This window comes from Rattus norvegicus, chromosome 17 (genome assembly GCF_021556685.1).
Source record: "Rattus norvegicus strain SHRSP/BbbUtx chromosome 17, alternate assembly SHRSP_T2T, whole genome shotgun sequence".
Classification (NCBI taxonomy): Eukaryota; Metazoa; Chordata; class Mammalia; order Rodentia; family Muridae; genus Rattus; species Rattus norvegicus.
This window is the reverse complement of record NC_141550.1, coordinates 61,514,792-61,524,589: the sequence shown is the minus strand read 5'-3', so window position 1 is coordinate 61,524,589 and position 9,798 is coordinate 61,514,792.

Here is a 9,798-nt window from a genome sequence, read left to right as displayed (position 1 = left end):
CAATCACCTTCCAGATCCAGCCTCTACTGCACACCATTTTAATTTATTCTATAACCATTAAGCCCAATTTGTGCTGTTCATATACTTCTGGGTATGGGGCCATCCACTGGAGTGGTCCACAAAACACCCTATTGTAAGAGTTTGAAATCACAGTTAAAACTGGCACAGCACAACTGAGACATCTCAAAGTGGTCACAGTTAAGCATCTGGAGTCACATTCATTCATTCGCTGTCTCTGTATCTCTCTTCCTGTCTTTCTGTCTCTTCTCTCTGTCTGTCTCTCTCTCTAATCCCAGAATACCTCAAATTCACTATTATAGCTGAGGGGAACCTCCCTCCTGCATTTTCCCAGTGCTAAGGTGACAGGCATGTAACCACACCCATCGAGAGTGGTGCTGGGGTTGAGCCAGGGTTTCGTGAATGCTACATAAACACTCTGCCACCCAAGCCTTTTATCCAGCCCTGGACCCTCTATCTTAATACATAGAAGAATGGACTCTGAAATACCAGGAAGGACTGTCAATAGATAACTTCCCACCATTGCTTTAAGTAGAAGAGAATTATTTTTGACTGATTTTGATATGTATATATCCAAGATGAGCGATATTGTGATGGCCTATTTAAATATTCTATTGATGTGTATTATCAGCCAAAACATACCAGTATAAACTATACATGGTGTAAGCCTGCAGACTTCTGTATTCCTTTGATTTTGGGGAATTTTCCTTTTGCACTGTTTATGCTCAACTGACTTTTAATTCCATCTGATTCCAACATCTGCTTTCTCCACTCTGATTTCTGCATCTTGCTTCCACTCCCATTTTGCCTGACGAAGGATTATTGTGTTGTCCAGCTCTGAAAGCAGTTGATTGTTTCCATTGTACACCTGAGAGAGGTAAAGTGTTCTCATGCGCAATCATACAGCTGACTGGAAATCTTGAAATAGATGGGACTTCTTGTGCTTAGACCAGCATGTTCCTTAGCGAATGCTAGAGGATAAACATGAGCTCATCTCTCCCCACTTCATGCCACCCGTTAGCTGCTGAGAGACATGTTTATTAGTTTATCGGTATGGGTCATGCACACCTGAAGACAAAGTTACTTTCGTCTTCCATGTCTGGGAGGATAAAGACGTTGGAGACGGGAAAAGACAAATAAATCACTGCTCCCTGTCAGGCACTTGTCACATTTTTGCAAGAGAAACTCACATTTTAAGCAGTCTCTCATATGTGAGAGGTGTCAGCTGGACTGGCTGGCCAGTTCCGTGTCTATAGTAGGTAGGATGTGCAGTGTTTGTCCTGCTGGGTCAAGCAGCATAAACACATTTCATCTCATTTTTTTACCCTGAATTCCAGTTTCTCTCCTATTGTAGTGTGTGTCTAAACTCCCTCTCAGTACAAAGCTGAGTCATAGCCCACCATGTGCATAAAAACAGATTTTTTTTAATTTCTCTGTCTACTGATGAACCCACTGGCTGTCACCAACATTTGGGCTACTGTGAATGACTGTGCTTAAGTAGGTAACTGACTATTCAGGACGCAGCCTTAGTGTCTTTCGCTTATATGCCAGATTGGGAATGTTGCTGGTGGGTCGTTGTCTGGGCCGGGTGTTTCCAGGTTCCTGGTGTCTTTTCCCAAGAACAAATTGCAAAACATGGAGCTCAGTTCAGAAGGAAGGTGAGGGCATGGATCTGATGTACAGCAGGAGCCTCCTGATGAGCTCTAAGAGGAAAAGTTCGTTGCTAGCAGGTGTGGTTGTATGGGCGTGTCTCTCGTGACTGATAGACTTGGGTTGCATAAGCCGTTCTTTACTGTGTAGGTCCTTTCCCATGATGCATTTGATTTTAATCATGTGTACATCGAGCCATTCATAGGCTGAAGATGGTGAATAGGGAAAATGGGGAGTTTCCCCTGAAAGTTCACTCAATGGTATGGTTTGCCTGATTGCCATGTGTCTACAACTGGCTCAGGCAGGGTCATTTCATTATCCTTAGTTCCTGAATATGTTCCAGAATGTTCCTGAAACCCATAAAATGAGCATTAAAAGGGGGTCTCTTAGAGAGGAGCTGTCTATTACGTTGTTCAGAGGAAAGTGTACAGGAAGCTTGATGCAGGGAAGGCTGTCAGGTCACTAGATACATTGACAGTAAGTGGAGTATGTGGAGCCGAAGTCAAATGGAACCTCAGGTTACTTAGTTTTCCCCATGCTTCTCTGCATCCAGGATAGTATAAAACGTTTGTAAAGAGAACTATTTAAATCTTAGAAAAGTCGGTTTGGGGCATTCTGAAATTCAAGATAAACCCACACAGAATGTCCGTGAGGGTCTCCCTACTAAGTATGGCAATAGTTTCATAACCGCTGACTCATTAAACAAGAACCCACTTGCTATGGTCTGAGTGTGTCCTTCCAAAATTAACGTTCTCTTCCCAAGAGACTTGATCTAAGTGGTTGGGCCTTTGAAGGGTGATTAAGTTAATACCGTTATAAAAGTAGCCCCAGGAAACCTCCTTAGAACCTCTGCCTTTTTGCAGAACACATGGAAGTGCTATGAGTGGGCAAGGATCCCTGACCAGACACCAGATCTGCAAGGGATTCATTAGTAGGACCACCCAGCCTTCAGAACTTCAAGCAATGTGTCTGTTGATTATAAATTGTGAAGCCTAAGGTTTTTGTTGTAGCAGTCTGAGCAGACACTCTCTCAAGCTACCACAGTTAGATTAGTGTAGCTTTAATTTTGAATGAGCCCATTTTCTCAGGTGCCTTAAGAGTGCAGCATTTAAGAAGTATAGTCTTCATTTTGGAATGACAATAAAAATCTCACAATAACTTAATCAAGATACCCTAAAACATAGCCGGAACTCATAAATTCCACTGTGTGACACTCAGATGCTCCCAAGGATAAAGGCAAGGTTTCGACTGCACTTGAGTACCAATTGGTGCTTTCCAAGAGAAAACGAGTCTGGTAGCCAAGGGTCTCGGCTAGACCTGTGCTCGATCCTGGAGTGAGACTTCTTTGGGGTGAAGCAAATATCAGTGGTTGTTCAACTTGTACTATGATGTAATGAAAACCGATGGGCAAGCAGGGGTGGATGAGGATGCCTTGCTCGAGCAAGCTGGTCTATGCTTACACGCTTCCCTTCTGCATTAAGCCTCTCCCCTTGGAGAGAAACTGGTTTCCCAGCCAACCAGAGCCCCACCTAGACGCTGTGCACAGACGATCTCACAATTAGACCCCAGGTTTGCTTGGAAGAAGATGCTGTGCTGTGGGAAGAGGTTTTTTTGTTGTTTTTGTTTTTTACCAACTTTTGACAGCTCTTCCTAATCTTCAGTTGCAAGGGTTAAAACATTAAGGGATCACTGTAATGATTTCATCCTGCTTAAAGGCATCAGCAGCTGCTGATTTAAAACAGAAGACAAGCAAGTGCTTTTTAATTTGAGGCTAGTTTGTTTTGGGCTGCTCCTTAACCGAACTAATTACAAGCTAAAACAACAAGTTGGAAGGTGTAAGGGGAAGGGAAGTGTTTTTTGTCTCTGCTTATGTGTATGTTATGAGTGTGTGGGACAGATGTTTGAGATAGCCGTGGTAAGCCAGGACTCACAGTCTGTCTCCTGCTCCGGGGGCCTTCAGAGCCAAACCGACTTTTCCTCTGCTATGACTAACGGTCTCCCTGTTTTGATAATGTTCACACTTTTCTCGAAAAGGGGCGGTGTCTTACGTTGGTCCTTTCAGCAGAGGACGTACAGAGATGGCATGAAGGACCTCCTTAGAAGTACCAGAAAAGCCTTGCTTTGGTTCTGCATTTATCACACACAGTCCAGTCTCTCAGTAACAGAATGGACGTGTTCACGCTTTCTCTTACCTACATCCACTCTCATTTCAGTTTCACCTCCACTGCTGTGGCAGTTAACACACCAACCCAAATATGCCCGTGCAATGAGAATTAATATGCAACTTCATTAATATGGATACAAGTTGCACGCCTAGATTGGGCATATCTACCACTACCCTTCTCTATTATATACACTATGTATGTTACATATTGCATAGACATAGACATATAAAACCACAAGAACAACCACCCCCACACAAAATTACACAAAGAAAATGGACTAAAGAGATTGCTGGTTAAGGGCATTGCCTGCTGCTCTTCCAGAGGACCAAGATCCATTCTCGGCATCTACATAGCAGCTCGTAACTGTCTACAGCTCCAGTTGCAGGAAATGTGACACCCTGTTCTGGTGTCCTCTAGCACCAGACATGCAAGTGGTACATAGACCTGCAGCCAAAATGCTCATACATGTATGTAGTTCCTGGGACTCCAGGCTCACTTAGGGTCTGGGTCTTCTCAGTGCTGCACAACCTCCTAAGAGTCTGAGGAACATCCCCAGCTACACAGAATCATGCCCGAGGACTTCGGTGGCTGCCCTGACCTCACTCGTCCTTCAAGTTATGTGCTTAGCTGAATCAGGCTTTCTCTGAGTTGTACCCTCACCTATTTCATGTTTCTTCCAACTCCACAGAAGCAGGAACAGCTTAGCTTCCTTCTATACGTGCACTCGTGGACATTTGCTTCCCCACCCCCAGAGGGATTTACCCCTCCTCTCTGTGCAGCAAAACCTCTTTTCAATAGCATTCTGCATCATTCTGCATCCTTCCTTCACTGACAAAGATCCTGCACGGTTTGCTCCCCTGTGTGACGACTCTGAAGTCTGAACAGACCTACTCTGTTCTGGGGTCCAATCCAGTGTGTTGCTATTTCTATGAAGGTGTAGCTTTGAAAATGTATTTCAAAACTATAAACTGAGCAGAGCTCTTTGTTCTGTGGTATTGTGTCTCCTGCTTCTGGCGAGGTATTGTCTTTAGCCGTCTGGCTTAAATAAAGAAAAGGCCTCAGTGACTGAAAAAACAACCAACTAACCAACCAAATAAACAAAATAATAGGGTCTGGAAATACTGAGGAGTAAAAAGGTATCATATGGCGTTTCTGAATACTGCCACTTGCCATCAGCCAAACGGGCATGTGAAGGCTTGCTCTCCCATACCCCTGGAGCTCTCCTCTCAGGAGTCCTTCACCTCCAGTAGACCCAACAGTTTCTCCTCTGCCTCACACTGGCTTTGCTGCTATTCGGCTCTGTAGATTGGGCTGTTGTAAATGGTTTCTCCTTTAAGGTCTGGTAAAGGGGAAATTAACATTTCTCTAACACCAGATCTGAACTCAGCCCTTTCCTAAACATCCTTGTCCCAAGAGGAACCAACTAAAATGCAGATTATTGCATGTAGAAACTACAAATGGTACCACCTGAGACCAGCCCCAGGTAAAGAGACGCGCTCTGATTGTGGGAGGGGACATGGTGGGGTGCAATGCTCTGGTGACTTTCTTCGGTAGAATTTTTATAATTGGCTTGATCCACAAAGCATGGTATCGGCGGCTTCCAGGAACCCTGAACTCCCATATGACCTCACGATGCTCATCAGTGATAATCTCAACTCGCCCCGCCTCACAACCTTGCAGTGGGGATATTTTATCCTTCCCTTCACTGCTCATGCGATCTTGAATCTATTACTCAGGCCCTTTTTACTTCACTTCCCAAAAATGACACTTGCCAAAGGCAAATAAACAGGAGTGGGAAACATTTACTAGCAACTCTTGGATTGTGAGCAGAACTGAAGAAAGCCTTACTCGGACTCTGGCCTTGGCTCTAGCCATTCTCCCAACCAAGAATCGTCATTGGCTCACCTGCCATGCGTTCTTTCTGTTTTATTGTGTATCTTGCCCAAGTCACTCTCATTCCCAGCATTCTCTACCCTCATTGAACTAATTATTTTACTTCTGTGACAAAATGCCCGTCAAGAGGGGCTATCTATCTCGACTCACAGTTTCGGGGAATTGCAGTCCAATGTGCAAAGGAAGGCTTGGAAGCAGAATCAGCTTAGGCGGTGCTGGCGGGAGCTTGAGTCAGCCAGTCAGATCACAGCATCAGAGAGGAAGAAGAGAGCCTGGACTTGAACAGCATTGGATAAAACTTCCAAAGCCCGACTCGGGACCTATTCCTGCTAGTTAAGTAGCACGTCCTAATGGCTCCAAAGCACAGCTGCCAGCAGACACCAAGTGTTCAACTCATGCACCTGCTGGGAGCATCTTGCATGCTAACCATGATAGTGCCATTCCCCTAGATCGAAATGTTCCTGTATCAGTTAGCTCCTGCTGCTTAAGCCACCACTAACAGCCATTCCCTTAAGCTGTGATTCTGCTAGCCAGCAATTGGGACTGGATTCCACCTGCTTAAATCCACTGTCATCTGTAGGTTGGCTCTGTTTTGCTTTTGTTGTTGTTGTTGTTTTGTTTTGTTTTGTTTTCTACTAGGTTTTAATGTTGTCTCAATGAGAATATCTGTGTTAACCTGAACCTGAACCATCCAGTCTCTCATCCTCTCAGCCTGGACATGCAGAAGTTGAGCTAGGTTCTCATGGCTCAAACAGCAGCACAGACCAGTTTTTAAAGGACGCCATCATGCTGCTGCTGCTGCTGCTGCTGCTGCATTATGTTAGCCAAGGCAAGTATCAAGACCTTCTTGACTAGGAAAAAGTCATTTTCATAGGTATGTGTATGTACAGGTTGACATCACAAAAACATGAAATCACCTTTGCTCCTGGAATTATGATTACAGTTTCATGTTTTATCTTTCTAATTTTTTTTAAGATTTATTTATTTATTATATATAAGTACACTGTCGCTGTCTTCAGACACACCAGAAGAGGGCATCAGATCCCATTACAGATGGTTGTGAGCCACCATGTGCTTGCTGGGATTTGAACTCAGGACCTCTGGAAGAGCAGTCGGTGCTCTTAACCACTGAGCCATCTCTCCAGCCCCCTATCTTTCTAATTCTTATTTAAAACTTTTGAAAATAATCTATACGGATCTCAGTTCTGGAGAAACTATATATGTAGCTTACATGTATGTGTGCCCTCATGCCCTCTTCTGCGTATGCTGACCACTGTCTGTAGCTTCGCAGCTAGGGGTGCAGTGTCACAGGTTTTCATCACTCTGTGGGCAGTGTCTCTTCCTATGCGGATCTCACGAAGGCGACTGTACTCCTGTGAGTTCCTGAGATCATCACTTTATATTTTTAACACCTTAGTATAACGTCTTTGAGATAAGTAAATGCTATAAATGCATTTTTACTTTATTTTTATGTATTTCCCCACAGAATTACGTGAACACATATACTGTAACACCTCAATGTGTGATGAGATGGGTTTCCTGCTACTTTGACATTTGCTAGAGAAAAACAGGCCAAGCACAAACTGTGAAAGGGATTTTAAGGGGCACTGGAGGCAGAAGACTTGCTGCAAAGTGCACCATCAGGCAAAGATCCCTTTTAATTCCGTTTTTAATAGAGGTAGGATGGGGAAGAACTAAGAAAACCGAACCTTCTGTGAAAGTCATAATATTTTGTTTAAGTATAGCGTTTCTTTCCTAAGGAAAAAGAAAGAAGCTGATGAGGAAAAAATAATCAGTTCTGGAAAAGCAAATTCCAACAAGTGCGCGGCATTGGCAGAGGAGAAGAAAAGAAAAGAGCATCTGAGCAAAAGATAGTTGTCCTCAGACCTGGATGCTCTTTAAACAGCAGATCCTGGCAGGTGAACACCCTGACAGCAAGTGCAGGGCAGGCAGCAGGGTGCCAACTTGGCACGGCCGACCTCTACTGTGTCCTCAAAGACAACTTAAAAAACCTACAAAAAGCATCTAGCCAGATCACCAAAGATGAACAAAAAGGACCCCAAAGGTGTGGAGACCACATCAAAGGGACGAGATGATGTCCTGTGGGGGAGATGCTGTGTGGGGGGGATGTGTAAAGAACCCCAGGAAGCTCTTAATCAAACATTAATAAAAACCAAATGGTAGCTGCTCCTGCATTTCAGATGAGCCTTCTGCTGCCTGGCTCTGCAGTCAGTGTCAACAAAGGCACTTTTGGTTGCAAATAGAAATCCTGACTTAAAATGGAATTTTTGCTCCTTTTGTTCTGGAGCTGAAGATCAAACAAGGAACCTGGCTCAAGACGGTGCCCCCCTCAAGCCACACCCCTCCGGCTCCTCAGAATGACCTTTTAAAGTAGTGGAGAATTACTGGCTCAGGGATATGAAAAGGTCAAAGCCAAGTTGACCTTTAGGACGTTTGATTGTAGTTTGACTTGTATTCTGAAGTATGCTAGGCTCTGCCCATGGCTGTCTTGCTTTGTGCTGCTTTATGAAACAGACTCACTAGCTAGGCTTCATACAGACTGAGAGGTTGTGGCAGCCCTGCATTGGCCTAGTCTGTCAAAGATGTTTTCCTAACAGCTCAGAGGATCATTAGCGTTTTATGCAAAGTGTGTTTTCTAGTTACGGTATTGTCATGTTGACAGTATTCCTGGGGGTATACAAAAGAAGGTCTCTTCAGCTCAGACAGAGAACTAACAACAGCTCAGAGTGATGGATGATACCAGGAAAAAAAACTTAAACAACCAGCAACATCGCTGTGGTTACTTACAGGAATGTGGGCAATTCAGCCACCCCAGCATAGGTGATGACCTAAGAAGGCTGAGACCCTAGAACTGTTCCCCATGACCTGCACACAGCTCCATGTGCCAGTCTCCTCTTATCAGCAGTCCTTCCTGCTTGTATAACCTGGGGGAGGAATAAGCTTTGTGAAAACAGATTTCAGGGACGTCTTGAGACTCCTGAGTTGTTTACTTCCTGGGTGTTAATGAGCCTCCCTCAGAACTTTCTGCATCTTAATGAACTTCCGTCCAGGTTAAGACATTTTCAAGCAGAGGAAACTGCTACATAACCGGAGTACACAGTGGTATTGCATGCTTAACAAATCAATATAATATAAACATAACTTTTATATGCATGGAGAAGCAACGAAAATATCCATCTCACTATTTTTGTGACAAGAACTCCATGATGTTATGGTTTGATTCTAAGATGTTCTCCCACAGGTTTGTTTTAAAATATTCTATCTATCTATCTATCTATCTATCTATCTATCTATCTATCTATCCATCATCTATCTTTCTATCCATACATACATATACATACACACACACATATATGTCTATCTGTCTATTGTGTGTGTGCGCGTGTGCGTGTTCGTGTGCCTGTGTGTGTGTGTGTGTGTGTGTGTGTGTGTGTGTGTGTGTGTGCGTGTGTGTTTGCATTGGTGCATGCTGATACATGTACAAATGCATGCATGTGCTTTTGAGGCCAGGAGTCAATGGCAGATGTCTTTCCTCTGTGATTCTCCCATCTAGAGCCTTCCAGATTGGCAGGCCAGCAAGTTCCACAGATCTAGACATCTCCACTCCTTCAGTGCTAGATTAACCATACCTGACTTGCTACTTCTGACTGAGCCATCTCCCCAGCTCCAGCCTCCTTGTCTCATGATGAGAATGCTGTTTCCCAACTGAGGACTGTGGAACCTTTAGGAGACAAGGCCTATCTGATGGGAGCTAATCTCTTGACATGGTCCTTTGAAAGCTATGGCTCAGCCCTCAGCCTTGTCTGTTCATTTCCTTACCCATTGTTCTGTAAACGTTGGTGCCATTGTGCTCCTGACAGCACAGAGAAAGCTTCCTCCCTAGGATGGACTAAAATTCCCAGAACATGAGCTGAAACAAGTGTCTTCTCTCTCAAGTTATGTCTGCCTCTTGTTGAAGTCACAGCCTGGTGAAAGTAAATAGTACATGTGGCCTCAAATGTGACTATACATTAGTTTCAGTCTCAGCTGTCAATCCTAATGGTTTTGTTTC